The sequence below is a fragment of the Vulpes vulpes genome, chromosome 15 (genome assembly GCF_048418805.1).
Source record: "Vulpes vulpes isolate BD-2025 chromosome 15, VulVul3, whole genome shotgun sequence".
Lineage (NCBI taxonomy): Eukaryota > Metazoa > Chordata > Mammalia > Carnivora > Canidae > Vulpes > Vulpes vulpes.
Genome location: NC_132794.1, coordinates 72,361,396 through 72,378,383, shown reverse-complemented (window position 1 = coordinate 72,378,383; position 16,988 = coordinate 72,361,396). Strand labels below are relative to the sequence as shown.

The following is a 16,988-nucleotide window of genomic DNA, read 5'->3' as shown; positions in this document are numbered from 1 at the left end:
TGGAGGAGCTGCCCAGACCTCAAAGGGAAGTCAGTGTGACAGCCAAGAGATGACCTAGAATCTGGCCCTTTGCCTTTTACCCCTTGCCCCCGAGCATAGCCTCGATCCTTGGATTCCCCCAGCTAATTCTAATGAGGGCAGGACACACATGCTATCTCTGAGCCTTTCAGGAGCAGTCCGCACAGATTGAGGCACATTGAGCTCTCGGAAAGGGAGGACTTTCTTAATCGTTAATGCTGCCTGAGGTGGGAAAGGAAGCTGCCTTGAGAGGTAATGAGCTTCCCATCCCTGGAGGGGTTCAAGGCTCTGGTGGGTGGCCTCTGATCAGGATGGTGTGGGATAATGGATGGGACTAGCTGGTCTTCCGGCCCCCAGATGAGATCACAGAGCTCCTCCATGAAAGGCATTGTGTTGTAATAGAAAGGGGTGCTGGGGTCAGAGTGCCCAGCAGGGGTCCTAGTCCTGTCACCATGGCCAGGACACTCCTTTTTCTGTAAAACGGGGAGTGCGATGCCATGCCGGCTGGGCTGCTGTGACCCTGAAGTCACCTGCTCTCGTGGCACCTGCATCTCCCCTAGGGAATCCGAGAGCTGATGAGTGCAACTTATTCTAAGCTTTAGGTTGTGTTTCCCCGCTCCTGTTCCTAGCTTATGAGTTACCTGACCATCCGGCCCCTTCGGCCCCCACACCACTGAACCCACGCCAGGCCTGGTCCTTACCCTCCCCCACTTGTGCATCTGGGTCCGCACCCTTCCTTGTAGTCATGTGTCCTCATGTCCTCTGGGCTCCTTGTCACTGGGAGCCCAAGGCCTTTGAATTCAGCACAGCTCTCAGGCTAGGGCTCAGTGCATCCCTGCTGCGGACAGTGTCAGCAAGGGGACCAGTGCCCGCAGAACCGCCCCAAGAAGCCCACCCATGTCATAGCCATGACCCACTCTGGATACCACCTTGTTCCCCTCCCTCCACCCCAGCAGACCAATGCACAGAGCTGGGCAGATACTGTAACCTCACTGAAAAGACATAGTATTTGTGTGACTAATCTGAGGCTCAGAGGTGTTAAGAGATTAGCCCCAAGTCACAAGCCACGAACATGGCCGAGCCAAGACCAGCCAAGAACTTTTGACTCTGAGTCTACTGTTCTTTCCAGTAGAACACACATCTTCTCTTCCTTTGGCCTCTCCCTAAACTTCTATCCCTTCACACTTGCTCCATCTAACACAGGGCACTATACAAAACTGCAAAGGACCTATACAGTAGGCAGAGTTAGGGAGTTAGAATCCAAAGGTTACCATCCTGTTATTTGTTAACTGTGTGACTTTAGACTAGTTACTCAACCTCCCGGAGCATTAGTTTATCTATCCATAAAATGCAAAGAATGTCACCCAGCTCACTGGATGCAATGAAGCGACCAAGTACAAAGTACCTGCCTGGCAAGGTGTCTGGCACAGGGTGGGTGCTTGCCAAACGCTAGTTCCACTCTCTCTTCTTCTCTTGTAAAGGAGAGGCTCTAACCTCAATTAAGTGTTTGCTTGGGCAGGCTAGGATCTGCCAGGAGGAGGTGGCGGCAGGGGGCGGCGGGGGGGCGGGGGGTGTGTGTGCTGGGCTGGGCTGAGGGTCAGGAGGAGGGAGGGTGAGGCTCTGGCCTCCAGATGTGCACAGCTGCTGGGCCTGCTCCCTGGCGGCCTCTCCCTGGGCCCCGCGCCATCCTGGTCTCCCTCCGAGAGGGGGAGGGCCCGGAAGGAAGAAACATTCATTTCGCAGCTGAATGGCCCTTATAGCCTCTTAAGAAATGGAGGCAGCCTTTATTCTCCTCTGAGATAATCACTATGTACACTCCACATGGAAGCAAATTGTATCCTGTCCTCCGATCCTAAAAATGATTTATTGTGGCCAGCGGGTGCATTTTCTAGATGATGATGACTAAAATTCAGTCCTTTAACTGGAACACAAAAATGTATGAGGGCAGTTTTTTTGTTTTTTTGCCTTGTCTCTGACTCAGGTGAGGGGGGAGCTCGTGGCTACGTCCTCGGGGGAGAGCTGTGAGCCAGGAGGCCCCCGGGACCCACGCTGGTGGCGGCTGGACAGCCAACCAGGATCCGTGGGAGAGCCCCTTTCTGTCCACAGGCTGACCTTTTCCGTCTTGTTGGAATCGCTGGCTCTGTGACGTGGGTCAAGCCACCTTCCTTTTTCGGGCTCTGGGTCCTCCTTGGTGCAAACATGGGCATCAACCGCACCTCGGTCCTGAATCTCTGAGGACGGGACCTGAAAACACAGGGGAGACGTGCTCTGCGAATGGCGTGCCACTGACCTATTATCAGTATCCTCATCTCGTTTGACCACAACATTCGGGGTCTCTGAGGGACTGCCGGTCACCTGGTCCTCCTCCTTCTCTGAACCAGCTCTGCTTTCCCGAACCCAGGGGGCTGGAACATGGGAGGGACACAGCGCATGCCCTCAAACGGGAGGGAGCAGAAGTGACTGTTGCTTGGCATCCTGAGAGGCGCACTAGGCCTGGCGGTGATACTGACCGACCCCACCCTCTGTTTCTTTCTCTGTGAAATGAAGGGCAATGGTCTCTTCCCTTTAGTGGGAGTCCCCTTTCTCACACAGAGCACTATTCAGACCTCCAAAGTATCAACAGGCCAAGCTGGAGATGCTTGTATTCAAGTCGAGAAGGCAGCTGGGAGCACATTTGTGCAATGGTCTGCGACAACCTTGTGGAACCCAGTTTGAGAACCTCTGATACGAGGAAGATGCCAGAAACCTGCATTCCAGGTGGTTCAACCTCTCAACTACTACAGGCCATCAAGCAATCCCTCCTTCTGCCACAAGACGTGTGTACGCCAAACGGCCCACTGCCCAGCTCTGCCATTTTGTGGTCTAGCCCAAAACACCGGGTTCTCATTGGCTTTCAGGATCCCTGAGAAGATTCTGTGGCCATGCAAGCAATCACCAGCATGGGCAAGCTGGGCCGTACGTGTTGTCTCTGACATGCTCTCTGACTGCTGCATCCGCTGGGTCCGGCTCTCCAGGGAGTTCCACAGGGCTTGCCCCTGAATCCTCTGCTCCCCGTGGCACACCCAATGTCAGCAGAGGCAGAGGCTGGGGGAGGCTGACTCACTGACCCTGTTCCCCCCTGAGGCTGGGGTTCACAGCTCAGCAGCATGGCAGTGCTCAGCAGGGAGGGCTCTGCTGCCAGGTGACCTACATTCGCACCTCGGCTCCGCCCCAGCCAGGCCAACCTGGGATGAGGCCCCGAACCCATTGGAGACTCAGCTCCCTTTGACTGTGACATGACCTGCTCATGAGGATGCTGTTCCCCCTTCTTGTAGAGCTTTTCTTACTTCCTGTAGGTCTTTCCTCAGCGGTGACCTCTCCATGAGACCTTCCTCAGGTGCGTGTCATTATCAACCACATGACGTATTTTTACGTATCCCGTTGTGCTCTTCTCTTCTAGAATGTCAGCTCCAGGAGGGCAGGGATTTCAGTCTCTCCTATTTACTGCGGTATCAGCAATGCCTAAAACAGTGCTTGGTATATGGTGAAGATTCAACGTACCTGCCAGTGGGTCTAGGGCAAGGGTGTGCTGGTAACTGGTTATCAGCCGGGGGGGGGGGGTGCCCCAGTTTGCAGCATTTACCAGTTTCCCTGCTGCAAATACTCCCACCATGACTGTGGCATCACTGAATGTATAGCTGGTGCAGAATCAAGCCACAGTGGAAATAAGATGACAGAAAAAGAGCTAAGAGGCCACAGGCAGACAGAGCAATGGATGGTGCGAGGCTACGCACACTGGGATATTTGCCTCTTCCCTTGGGACCGTATCTCTCAGACCCCTGGTCTGGTGATTCCCTAACCTGACTACACATTGGAACCCTCCAAGGAGCATGTCATGAGGGCACACATTTGTGGACACAAGCTTTTGCGAATATCTGCTCGAGCCCCTCCCTGCACCTAGGAGAAGGCCAAAGCTGCACTGATCCCCATGGCAGCTACTAACTACACGTGACTAATCAATTAACATGAAATCAAATTAAGAGTTCAGTTCCTTAGTTAGACCAAGCGCATTTTAGGTGCTCACTAGCCATGTGTGGCTAGTGGCTGCCATACTGCAGAGTACAGATTACAAAGCATTCTCATCACTGCCAAAAATTCGATTAGACAGCGCCAGTAGGATATCGACTAGCTCCCAAAAGTCACATCCTGGGAGAGACTAATCCAACTGAACCTCCACACCCGGTCGTTCCCGGCCAGGATGCAGGGGCACCGAGGAAGGCCATGATCTGGAGTCACCCCAGTGACTTTCTCTCCACCCCCAGCAAACGTGCAATGCCTGGGTTCCAGGCCAGCGCTCCCACCAACTCCCAAAGCCTCTTGTGTGCAAGCCTTTCTCCGCCATGAAATGGGATCCCTCCCAGCCCTGTCCTGTCTCTTTTATGTTATCAGAGCAGATCAAAGTGGGAGTGAGCATGGTTGGGATGCCACCTTCTCAACAGCCTGCAGATGGGAGGATCCAGCTCCCAGCTCCCAGGATGCTGTCTGCTGCCCATCACCCAACGCACGTCCAGCCAGACATGAAGTCTATTCCAGGAACAAGCTTCTGCCCCGAATCCCTGCAGTCTTTCCTGTTCTGCTGAGCAGGACTGGACATGTGAGGAGAAGGCTGCTGGCTGCGCTGCTTCAAGCTCTTCAGGAGCACTCCCCCCTCCCTCAAGATGGTTCCTGGGCTGGGAAGTCTTTTCTGAAGCCCCCAGGCTCTGTCCTGTCCTCTCCTTTGCCTGGCTCAGCACACTAATAACAGAAGCCAATGTTTAAGTGCTTGCTATGAGCCAAGCATTTAATGTCCATTATATCCCGTAATCCTTATAACGATCCTAGGAGAAGATACAAGAATCCCCACTGGCAGGTGCTCCTAGGTTGGCTAAGGTCACGTGAGTGGAGGAGCTGGATCTGAACTCAGGTCTGACACCAGGAGCTCTACATTACATCTTTGCTCCCCAATCACACTGGATGTTACTGAGGGTGGGGACTGAGTCTCACTCTTCCTCGTTTTTCCGGGGCTTACCATTAGACTTAAGACAGTATCGATAAGTGTTTTGTAAATGCACAAATGAGTGAGGGGATGAGGACAGGAATAAGGAAGAGTGACCTTGTCACTTCCCCTCAAAGCCTCCCAGAACCCCATTGGCCCTCCAGGATCACAAACCTTGCCCATCCCCTCATGGAGATCTGCAGGATCCAATCCCAACTTGTAAGGTTCGACCTGGGCAGAAAGCTGGGAGAAGCACCCTTGGGTCCACTAAAATCCAGTCTGTTTCATAGACTAAGGCCCAGAAAGGGAGAGGGATTTGTCCAAGATCACACAGCAAGGTGATGTGATGGCCGATCCACACCGCAAGACTCCCACTGATGAGGGGTGAGGAGGGGTGAAAAGATGGGGGTGTACAAAATGGGGCTGCTCATTTCCTCTAGAGGCAGACCCACTGGGAGGGTATGGGGTGGGCAGGCCCCGCCCAGAGGAGCACCCACTCACCACTGGGGTTCCGAGTTCTATATTCCTCTGCCCAGTGAGGGAGGAGCAGTGGAGCTCAAAGCACAGGCCCAGCAGATGGTTTCTATTTGCAGCCACTGAGCCTGGTCTGTGCCAGACTTCTGACCTATTTTGAGGAACCGAGGGCCCCACTGGCTCGGGGATGGCCTCCCACTCACACCCCTTAACCCACAGTTTGGCAAGGGATCAGATGGGTGGTTCAGGGCCAGTGGAGAGGTGGAGTGGAGGAGGAAAACCTTTGAAAAGGAGGCTGGGGTGGATGTCTGCAAGCCTGAGCTCCAGAGAAGGGATCCTCAGAGGATGAGCCCCAGGCCACCTGTCTCAGATTCACCGGGGTTATCTGCAGAAATTCATCTTGCAGGACTCTGCTGCACGCCTGTAGGGTCACACTCTCTGGGAGTGGACCAGGAAATCTGCATTTGAAGCAAGCATCCCCGGGCATTCCTGCTATTCAGTGTACTATGGGTGGTCCTCTGGGAGCTGATCAGAAATGCGGATTCCTGGGCCCCACTCAGGGCTGAAGCAGAACCCAGTTCTGCAAGATCCCGGTTGATCTGCAGATATGTTGAAATCGAGAACCAGTGCTCTAGATCTGTGCTTCCCAAACTCGAGTGAGGGCTGGCTAAAGCACAGACGGATGGGCCCCACCTCCAGTGTCTGATTCAAGAAATCCCTGAGCTGTGGTGCAAGGAGCGCTGTGCCCTCTGAGGCCCTAGTTCTGTGACCTTTCATAAATCTCTTTGCTTTTCCGAGTCTCAGCGTCTCCATCTGTGAAATGGATAGAATTCATACCTTTTCCCTAGGACAGTCGTGAGATCCCCGTGAAATAGTGACGTGTGTGGAGAGCTGTGTGAACTGTCATACAAAAGTTATTCTATAAATCCACTTGTTCCTTAAAAATTACTTGAGGTCATGTCATTGGTCCTTGACAGTCATCCTTCTGTAATGCGAGTCAATCCAAGAGCTGGCCTAACGTGTTCCTCGAGGGCTTTACTCCGAAAGGCCCAGCATGCAGTAAGTGCTTAATAAAGGCTCGCAGAAATCCACGCAAGACTTCTGGTTCTCAGCCCGATTTTCTTTTTCCCTGTAGTCTCTACTTCTCACACCTGCCTCCAAGGTCCTCTGGTCTCTTGCTAGGCGAGGCGAAGCAACTTTTTTTAAAGGTTGCTTGATAGTTGAGGCTAAAGGCCAGGCTGGGGAGACACCTCAGGCTCTTCACCTCTGAAACGCCCTGTCTGATACTTAGGATGATTTGTGATCCCAAGTGCAGCGAGCCCGGTCCAGTCCCTGGCACACAGTGGGCACACCCTCATTGCAGGGGTCCTTCCCCATGGCTGGTGGGATCTGCTCACCCAGGCGTCCCCGAGCCAGTGCACTTTAAGGCTCCTATGTGTGTGGTCAGACCTAGCACGGCAGATGCTGCTCCGGTCAAGGAAACGTCCTAAAACAATGTGCCATGTGCTTTCTGGAAGGGAGTCCCATGAGCTTTCCTTGTGTCCTGCTGAGGAGCTCTTCTATTTGTTGGTCCTGTGGCCAGGGGGCCTATGACCACCTCCCAGAACAAGACTTTGGCTCCCTGCCACCTGGCAGTGCAAAGATGGGCTGATAAAGTGTTGTGGGGGAGGGGGACCTGGTCACTTGGCTTGGGTGTCCCCCTTCCTGAGACTGCAATCAGCGGAGGCCATGGAAGAGCGGGATGGTCTGTATGCTACGTACTAGTGTCTCAGAGAGCAGAGGAAGCCGACCCATCTCTCAGTGCCCCAAGTGAGAAAGGGAAAGCTGAAGACCTTTCTTAAAGAAAGATTTTATTTATTTATTTGAGTGGGAAAGAGTGAGAATGTGAGCATGAGCAAGGGGAAGGGGCAGAGGGAGAGGGAGAAGCGGGCTTCCTGAAGCTCAGTCCTAGGATTGAGGCTGAGACTATGGCTTGAGCCAAAGTCAGGTGCTTAACTGACGGAGCCACCCAGATGCCCTGAAAGCTGAAGACTTTTTTGTCACTGTTAACCATCTTGGGCATAGACATCAGCTTGCCCACAGAGAAGCGGACACCAGGTCTCATGCACACAGCTTATTTGGAGATAAACTCTTTGTATTGTTCACTCTCCGCTATCCCCCTGGTGATGTGTGTGCGAGCATGTGCATACACGTGTGTGTGTAGGAGTCACCATTTCCTCCAAGACACTGGAAAAACTTCATCAGCTAAAGGTCTAGAAACTAGAGTGGAAACTTTTTGATTAAACTTAACGTCACCGAGAAAATAAAAAGGGTTTTGTTTCAAAAACCATCTGACTGATGACTGTCTCATGATGTTCTCTACCTTTCACTCACTGCCTCATATTAAAAAAAAAAAGATCTACTAATTATTTTAAGCACCGGCAAGGAAAGGGGAATCTTCCTGGATCTTTGGCCGACGATTCCTCTATGACAGCCATTGCTGCCCAAACTCACGAGCGACACAGCCTCATCAAGGTGGCCACGTGGGGTCCCACAGGGACCTCCAGCTCAGCTCCAGAGCTCTGCACAGTAGGGAAGACCCACACTCAATGGCAATTGGCTCAACTACTCAGCTCCTTCCTTGGAGGGTTTAAATGTGAGCTACTGGGAGCCAGCAGTTGGGGGCAGAGGCAGAAGCCATAAGCTCAGAGAAGGGTATGGAGAAGAGGGCAGAACGGAGCATAAAAAGGATCATTTTTACTTTTTAGATACGTAAGTGTGCTTCACTCCTCTGCATTTGCTAATTGTGACCTTCCCCTCTCCCTCTTATTGGCATCTATTTATCCAGAGAGGCTTAGGTTAAAGCAAGAATAATAATAAAAAAAAGCAGGTTCTGACATCCAGAATAGGATTTTGCAGCTACACAACAGTCTTAAGAGGCAGACTTAAGAGGCTTTTCTGGATCCCATCTCCTTGTTAGCAAGTGAAGAGTCTCCCTTGGCTGACTCCTCACAGATGGAGATGGAAAATGTGCAGGGAAACCAGAGGGGAAGTTCACGTTCAAGTATGTGTCCTGAAGCTCATACTTTGAGCCAAGGTCTCAGGAGCAATGTGCTTGGTGGTAGGTGGAGGGGTTTCCCTCCAATTTCTTGGTTAGGATTCTGGAAGGAGGGGCAGCTGGGTGGCTTAGTCGGTTGAGCGTCCAACTCTTGATCTCAGCTCAGGTCTTAATCACATGGTCATGACTTCCAGCCCTGTGTTAGGCTCCACACTAGGCATGGAGCCTACTTAAAAAGAAAAAGGGTTCTGGAAGAAGACCCCTATTCCAACAAGCTGTGGCCTCACAGGATTATGATGGTGAAGGGGAATGGCCAAACAGTGGTTGGGTGTGCAAACCTGAGCTCCCTGAGCTCCCTTCAGCTCTTGGCTGGCGGAGAGGATCCAGGAGTCGGTCCCGGCACACCGCTGAGGGAGGACATGGGAGGTCTAAGAGCCACAGGCCACCAAGAAGTTGCCACCATGAGGGACAAGCCAACTATATCAGAGGCTGGCGACAAGATGGATATGAGACAAAAAAGCTCAGCTGGGAATGGACCCTGCCATTAGGGCCAAGAAAAAAATGGACCCTGAGTGTCAGCTGCACAGTTCAGTAGAAGGTCCCCAAAGAATGCTCCAGGACAGGTCAGACCAGCCACACCTCGGTGGACATCAGCCAGGACATGTGTAAGGACCAGCACAGAGCCAGACGCCCTCCTTCCTCTGACACTTGAGGTCACATAAGCTTCGGCCACGGGTATCCACAGATGTTATTTTGAAAAAAGAGCCAGAGGGGGAGGAGCTCTGAAAGATGAGCCCTTTGGAATCCTTCAAACAGAAGCCAAATTACCCCCAAAGAGGCTGAGCCTTTACATCACCAGACTATTTGAATGACTGAGTCAGACTGACCCCACTGAACTGGGATGCGTGTTTTATCACCGTGACTCTGTGAGGTGGGGCTTCTGAATGACATCAGATCAGCTTTGGAGAAAAATAAAGCATCTGTCTCTTCTCTGCACATGCAAGTTGTCAGGGCCGCCATGGAAGGCCATGAAGGCTGTGCACTGCACACTTGGCCGTGTGACTAGCGCCCCCTGGGGTCACAGAGCGCCGGCTGGCGTCGGGGAAAGTGCTGCTGGTCCCTTCACAGTGAAGAGGAGGCTGCAGAGGCGGGGGGCAGAGTAAGAGAGCTCTCCTCACTAACCACAGGCCAGGCTTGAGCAGACAAGATAACCCAAGCGATCCCGTGCACTTGCAGATCGGAAACATCATTCCAGGCCTCCGAAGCCTGGTCATGGGGCGGCCCCTGGGAGACTGAGGCCTGCCTGCTGGTCACTCTCTTGCCTCCTACTACCGACAGCAACACAGTCTATTTCTAGCAATCAACAGAGAACCCACTCCGGCAACGAGAAGGGCCAACAGTCATCTTTGGCAGCTTAAGAGAAGGGGCTCTCCTCATGAAGGCGCGTCAGGACTTTCTCCACTGTGGGGTGCTGGCTTCAAGACGTTAATGAATTGGCCCCAGTGGGTCCCTGACCACCCAATCCCTGGGACTCAGCCTCCCTGAGCACCGGGAGCATTGCCTTGCTGCAGTCCCTATTTGGCTACCGGTCTTCTTCCCTCTAGGCCTCTTTTTTGATAAAACAGAAACATGCCTACAGCCTGAGTCATTCTTGGTTGATCTTTTTTGCTACTTGCAGCCCCAAGCATCCCAGCGGATAGAAGAAAGGGAAGGGGGTAACAGATGTCTGAGTCTTTGGGCACAGCCTAAGTCCTGTCTCCATGAGGTCTCTATGTCTCAGAGGCTCTGCTCCCATGGTCAAGAAACCCAGAGATTGAGGGGGCCTGGACATCACCCAGCCCAGGCCTCCGCTACAGGGCGAAGAGAACTAAGAGCCCCTCCATTCCCCTTCCAGGTTTTCTCTCCTCTCCCAGCAGAGTTCCTTGGGGTAGGCTGAGGCAGCTGCCTCTTCTTCCTGTGTGTTTGCTGGAAAAGTCACATGGATGGTGGTGGTGGTGAGGGGGATGGTAACAGCGATGATTGTGGTGGGGGGCGGGGAACAAGAGACTGATTCATGCTGCCTATTGCTATATAGCCAAACCCGCATGGCACGTCCAAAGTCCAGCAAGCTGTGAAGTCTTGAAAGGAGATCCCCTTCACCCCCCTTTTTTTTAAAATTCCACTGAAAGTTGTCATTGCTGCACAAATCATGAGGAAGAGGGGTGGAGGGGAAATGAGGTCATGTGTATAAAACATCTGGCACGGCCCTGGTGGGCGATGAGCAAACAAACACCAGCACCCTTCTGTCTCCCTTCTAACATTATGGCAAAGCAGGTGACAAAACATGGTCACCAGGCAGCTCCAAAAGGGTGGCAGTGCCTCTGGTAGATACCCTCCCACTGTCCGTTGGGATTTGTTCATTTTGAAGTACTCTTTTTCCTTTCTCTCATGGTAGTGACACACATGACACACACACACACACACACACACACACACACACACACACACACACTCGGCTCAAGAGAGCCTAACCTTCCTGACTCCGCAGTGAGTTGGGGTGAGCGTCACAGGGTTAGCATCTTCTTCAGTTGCACCCAAACCTTCCCGATCTGTTCCCACAGGGGCTGCTCTGGTCACTGACACTTCTGCTGGTCCCCATCCCCTTCATGAGCACGTCAGGAAGCCCTAGAAGTTGCTCGATGCTCAGCCTTCCATCAACATGGTCCCGGGCTCATCTCTGCAGATAAAATCTCTCTACTCACCCCTCCCATGGAGTCAAGACCATCCCAGTCCGTAGGACACTTTTGCAAAAATAGAAAACGATGCTCCTTCCTCTAGGCAGCTGCGGACCTAGATCAGAGCCCACAGCTTGGTGAGTGAAACATGAACTGGACCAGCTCCTCTGCCAGGTGCCCTTGTGCAAGGCACAACGTGCACAACTGTACATGGTGGCCATGCATGGAGCCTTTCCAATTACCTTCCTGTGTTTCTGACCTAAATGCTATTCTCAGACATTGACTACTCCAGAACTTCCGATGTGGGCCAGACCACCTCAGGAGGCAACAACTTCACAAAATGTCCAGACCTACTTAGTTAGTATTCCCCAGCACAATCCCACAGCTCACCCAGCACCTCCTGGTAGGTCTCACTCGCTGGGCTCTTACCTGCGAAGGCTAGTTAATGTCATAGCACCTCTGTGGCCCCCGATTACAATCCATGCCTCCCTGCCCCGATGGGAGGGGGACCACACAGCCCTCCTGGGAGACATGCGGGGTCCTACCCTCCCGTGTTGTCATCCCACCCCGGTTGGGGGTCTTTCTCTACCACTAACCGGCTACTGTCACAAGCTATCAGTGGTGCTTCCTCAAACCACAAGAGGTGGTTTGATGTGAGGATTAAGTGAGAAAATGCGTGTAGAATGCTCCTGACCTTACCCGGCATGCACTATGTGCTCAATACGCTTAGCTGCTATAAAGTCCCTTGATTCAGCTGTTCTTGGTTCTTTGTTTCCAACTTGGGCAAAGCAGCGGAACTCATGTGTAAGGTATTTGACACAGTGTCGTACCTGCTATGTGTTAGGCACCATTCTAAGAATTTTGCAAATATTAATTTAATCCTCATAGCAACTGAGGGCTGTGGTAGATGCCATAAACTTCCCCTCATTACAGGGGAGGAGACTGGAGCACAGAGGTTCGGTAACTTGCCCAAGGTCCCAGATGGGAGGAGGTGGAGTTGAGATTTGAACCCAAGCCTTCCAGCTCCACTGGGTGTATGCTCAACAAGCAGGTCATAGGGCTTGGTGGTGGCTGTCGTGGGAATTAAATAAGATACTGCATGCAACACGCTTGGTGCGCAGAAAGCCCTCAGTATTGGTCATCACGTTAATGTACTGCTATTGCGGAATGTTGACCACTGGTTAGTACGTGAAAGCGCCCACGGAAATCAAGAGGCCCCTTCTCGCCCTTTCTCCCTCCCTCCAGTGCTGATGTTGCTGCACTCTGCAGGTGGTGGGCAGGAGTCTCGGCACTCTTTCTAGAAGGTCACTTGCAGAGTTTCCAGTGTGGGGGCAGGGAGAGACACGGGTACCAAGGGGAGGCTGAATAAGGCCCAGAGCCCCCTAGAACCCGCAGTACATCCGACACACGGCGAATCAAGTTGGCTGCACTGCGGGGGAGGCTGAAGGTAAACAGCGCTAGGGAAGCAGATGAAGGGGACCAGGCTGCCCCTTCAAGGTTCAACTCAGCAAATGATAACTGAGCTGCCTAAAAAGATCCCAAGGCCACTTCCTCCTGGAAGCCTTTCTAGGTCATCTGGGCAGATCAACGCCTTCCTTGCCTGTGCCTTCAGAACACCTTATATTTCTAGCCCTGTCCTGCCCGCATTATGCCTACTTTGTGTTAGAGCCCCAGCCCAGCGAGGCCAGGGTCTCTCCGACTTAGGCTTCTGCAGAGCAAGGAGCAGGCCTGGAATGGTGGCATCCCCTGGTGGCCTTAGGGACCCTGGAAGCTTCACAAACACTTGCTGAGTGGTTAAGTGAACGAATGGCACACCGCTCCCGCCCACCTCAGGCCTCTCTTTGCTGTGATCTCGTCAGTACAGAGCAACCACTGAGATGCCAGAGTTGGCGGGACGTGAACCACGTGAGGGCCTAGGTGGACGTGGAGGGTGAGGGGGGACGGTGCCACTCCTTCCCCCCAGCCACAGAGGCTCTGTGTCACCTGGAGGAGGGCCGCCCTTCCTTCACCAGCACCCGTCATCCTCTGAGGCAGGGCCCCGCCGGGGTCTGACTAGGCCCCTCTCCCTCCTGCCCACTTCCTGCCCATGTCCCCCACAGCCCACACATGTCAGGGGAAGCCCAGGGTCGTGCTGCCTCACACCTGGCGCCAGAGCGGTCTCAGAATATGAATGTGAGGGCGCTGAGCGTTCTCCCGCCGTGTCTCCAACCTTAGGAGTTAGTGACATTGTTCCAACTCCCTGGCCACTGGCGCCATTTCTCAGCTATTTCTATTTTTGTGCAATTTGGTCTTCAGTCCCTCCTGGGAGCTGGCTTTGGGCCTCCAAGCACATCTGGAAGAAAGGGCCAGAAAGCCCCAGGGCCCCGGGCCTCTGAGGGAAAGGGGCGAGCTGTTGGACACGGCGCCACAACTTGTCCACCAAACGACGTGGCAAGACTTCCGGGACAGTGGACAGTCGGGTCTTTGGTGGAATGTGTTACAAAAGCAAAACAATCTGGGGCAGTGCCGACTTCCTGATTTGAAAAACCAATATTTCAGGGTCAAGTCCATGAAAGAAATTCAGAATAAATCAACCACTGTGCCCAAAGCGCTCACTCGCACCTGCTGACCTGCCATTCTCTGCAGGGTCGAGCTTCCTCTGCGCCCACAGCCCTGGCCCAGGCCGACCCTTCCAAATGGCATGTCCCCTCTATGGGCAAACTCCTACTCGTTCATCAAGGCCCACTTCAAGGTCACTTTGGCTGGGGAGTCTTTCCTGACAGTCCTGAGTACTGGGTACAAAATGCTATCTTCCCAAAAGATCTTTTTACATGGCTCAGGGGACCCTTATCCCAGTGTATGATTACCGCTCGGCAAGTCTGGGTTCTCCCACTGGCATATGATCAGCTCGGAGACAAAAATTCTTTCTCTTTGCATCCCTAGCCTTAGCACAAGCAAAAGCCACAGGCCACAAGACAGAGACCTACAGATTCAATCTGGCCTGCAGATGTGGGGCTTAAGGGCATAGCGATTAAAACCGTTCTGAATTACTTGCCAATATTTAAAAAAAAAAATCAAGATACTTCATATAAAAATTCAGACTCCTTTTCTTGAAAAAAAAAAAAAAAAAAAACAACCAGAAATCAGAAGATCTGGCCGACTCTAAGTCCTCATTCCCACTGCTGCTCCTTCAGAAGGGAAGCGGGGTGTACTAATTATTCCCCAGCCACCCCTCATTACGATTCTTGTAACTCTTGTACGCACTGGAACTATGTTCTCCGAAAGAGGCAGGTAGGAACTAATTTAAGAATGAGTCTACTTTGACTGTTGAAGCAGCCAGAGCAGAAAGGTCTGCATGTGAACCAAACAAATTGTATTTCTGGCTGGATAGCATTTCCGGACGAAAGCTAGGGACAATTAAGTTACCCCGGGAAGATGGATCGTGGCCCATCCGTACAATGGAGTCCTACCCGGCGATAAGAAGGGATGAATCTCAAATATGTGATGCTGAGCCAAGCAAGCCAGACACAAACACTGCATTTATATGATATTCTGGAAAAGGCAAAATGATAAAGATAGAACACAGATCCGTGGCAAGTGGGAAAAGGGGCTGACTACAAAGCAGCAGGACGGAGTTTGGGGGAGGGGGCGATGGAAATGTCCCATGTCATAGCTGCTAGCGGCCACACTCCGTATGACATTGTTGAAATACGTGGCACTGTACACTGTATAGGATGATTTTTATTGCATAGAAATTGTACCTTGATGCACCCAACTTTTATTCTTTTTTTTTTTCAAAAGATTATTTATTTATTTATTCATGAGAGACACAGAGAGGCAGAGACACAGGCAGAGGGAGAAGCAGGCTCCATGCAGGGAGCCCGATGTGGGACTCGATCCCGGGTCTCCAGGATCACACCCTGGGCTGAAGGCAGGTGCTAAACCGCTAAACCACCCAGGCGTCCCTGCACCCAACTTTTAAAAAGATTACTCGAAGACATTTCTGTCCTGCTTCTTGATACATTAAGTTGCACACAAGAAACTACAAAAACACTTCAAGTTTAGAGATTCCTAAGCCCTGGGTGGTGTACCGAAGAGACCCAGGTCCCTTTACACAAGCAGTGGCATGCTCTGGACTCTGGACACCCTTTGAGAGCAGCCTTGGTTAGTGTAGCACAGAGGAAGCGTCCTTAGGCATTGCCACTTGTCCTGTGGTGCCCCCCACTCTGGGTAGGTGTGACCTTCAACCACTAACACTGTAGGAGAAACAGAGACCCCCCCCCACCAGCCCTCCACCCCCCAGGTGCACTGAATTAGAATCTCTGGGGCAGACCCAGGAACCTACTAGTCTGATGTTTAAAAAAGCCCCTTGAGGGGCGCCTGGGTGGCTCAGTCATTTAAGTGTCTGCCTTCAGCTCAGGTCATGATCCCAGGGTCCTCAGATCGAGCCCCACATCATCAGGACTCCCTGCTCAGTGGGGAGCCTGCTTCCCCCTCTCCTTCTGCCTGCCACTCCCCCTGCCTGTATACTCTCGCTCTATCAAATAAATAAAATAAAATCTTTAAAAAAAAAGGCCTCTCGAGTGATTCCAATGTAACACTATATATTTGAGATATGCAGTCTATGGGCTCGGGCCCTGGAGACAGTGGTTCCTAAAGAGTCCGGGCTGGGGAAAACACTGCGAATGGTACCTTTGAAAGATTCTGATGATCTGTGCATCCCCATTACTATTCGTGTTGGTGATTGTGTTCATTGGTGATTCTGTGTAACCTTGGTACGGTGCTTCAGGCTTACAGAGCGCCGTGACAGGGATTACTTGATCTAAACCAGGCAGCTGGCTTCCTTAATCCCCATTTATCGGATGAGGTAACAGAGTCAGAGAGTGAAGGGAGGTCACCATCCAGGATGCAGCCAGGGCAGGACTGGAGACCAGGTCCATGGGTCCATCTCTCCTGCCTCACTGGAGGCTGAGCTGAGGAAGGGGGTGGGCACAGAGGGAGGAGTCATCGGCCACTGAGAAGCCCATTCACACTCCTTGTGCCCCACCGCAGAGGGGCTGTGCTCCAGGCTCCCAGGGCCTGGGATGGAGAAGCCCAAAGGGATTTCTGGAGCAAAGGAATCTGCAGGCTGCCCTTGGCATCCACCCCCACCCCTCGCCCCCATCCAGAGTCCATCCCACTGCCCGTGATGACTCTTGGACATCATGAGGAATGGCTTCAGTGCATATACACCACTGCTGGGAGAGGCTGATCTCATCACTTCTGTCCCCTTGGGGTGAAGCAGGGCGGGGGGAACACAGCAGTGGGTGGGGAGCTTGCTCACAGTGGAGGCTGCCAGCGTTCCTAAATGATCTTCCAATGGTGTGCAAAGGGCCTGGGGTCTCAGTCCAGCTGCTTCAGTTCGGGGTCTCAGCTCTGCTGCTCCAGCAAGTGTCAGGTCTTCTTTCCATAGGCAGGACAGGTGGGCCACCTCCTGGCTGTGTGACCCAGGGCATGTGGTTTCTAGCCTCAGCTTCTTTAAGCCCGTTTCTTTAAGTATGACATAGGGATGATATTAATAGTGCTCACCCCAGAAGGCTGATGTGAAGATTAGAGTCCATAAAGTATATAAAGCCCCTGACACATTCCAGACCTCTATCATCTTTGCTGTCTCCATTGCCACTGCCATCTTCAGTTTCCCCATCTGTTAAATGGGTACAATTCTAATCTCACCATTTCTAGGTCCAGAGATACTGGGACATAAGGTAAACAA

General features: G+C 52.5%; 1 protein-coding gene across 6 annotated transcripts in view; it reads right to left on the bottom strand.

Annotated features, from left to right (window-relative positions):
- The window catches only part of CORO2B (coronin 2B), a 132,946-nt gene that overhangs the window by 70,773 nt on the left and 45,185 nt on the right, over positions 1-16,988 (bottom strand). The window contains exon 2 of one of the 6 annotated variants that reach the window (XM_072738965.1): positions 2,131-2,262. The exons of the other annotated variants lie outside the window; for them this stretch is intronic. The gene's annotated coding sequence lies outside the window, so the exon portion shown is untranslated. The remainder of the gene's footprint in view (positions 1-2,130; positions 2,263-16,988) is intronic. 6 annotated transcript variants of the gene reach the window in all.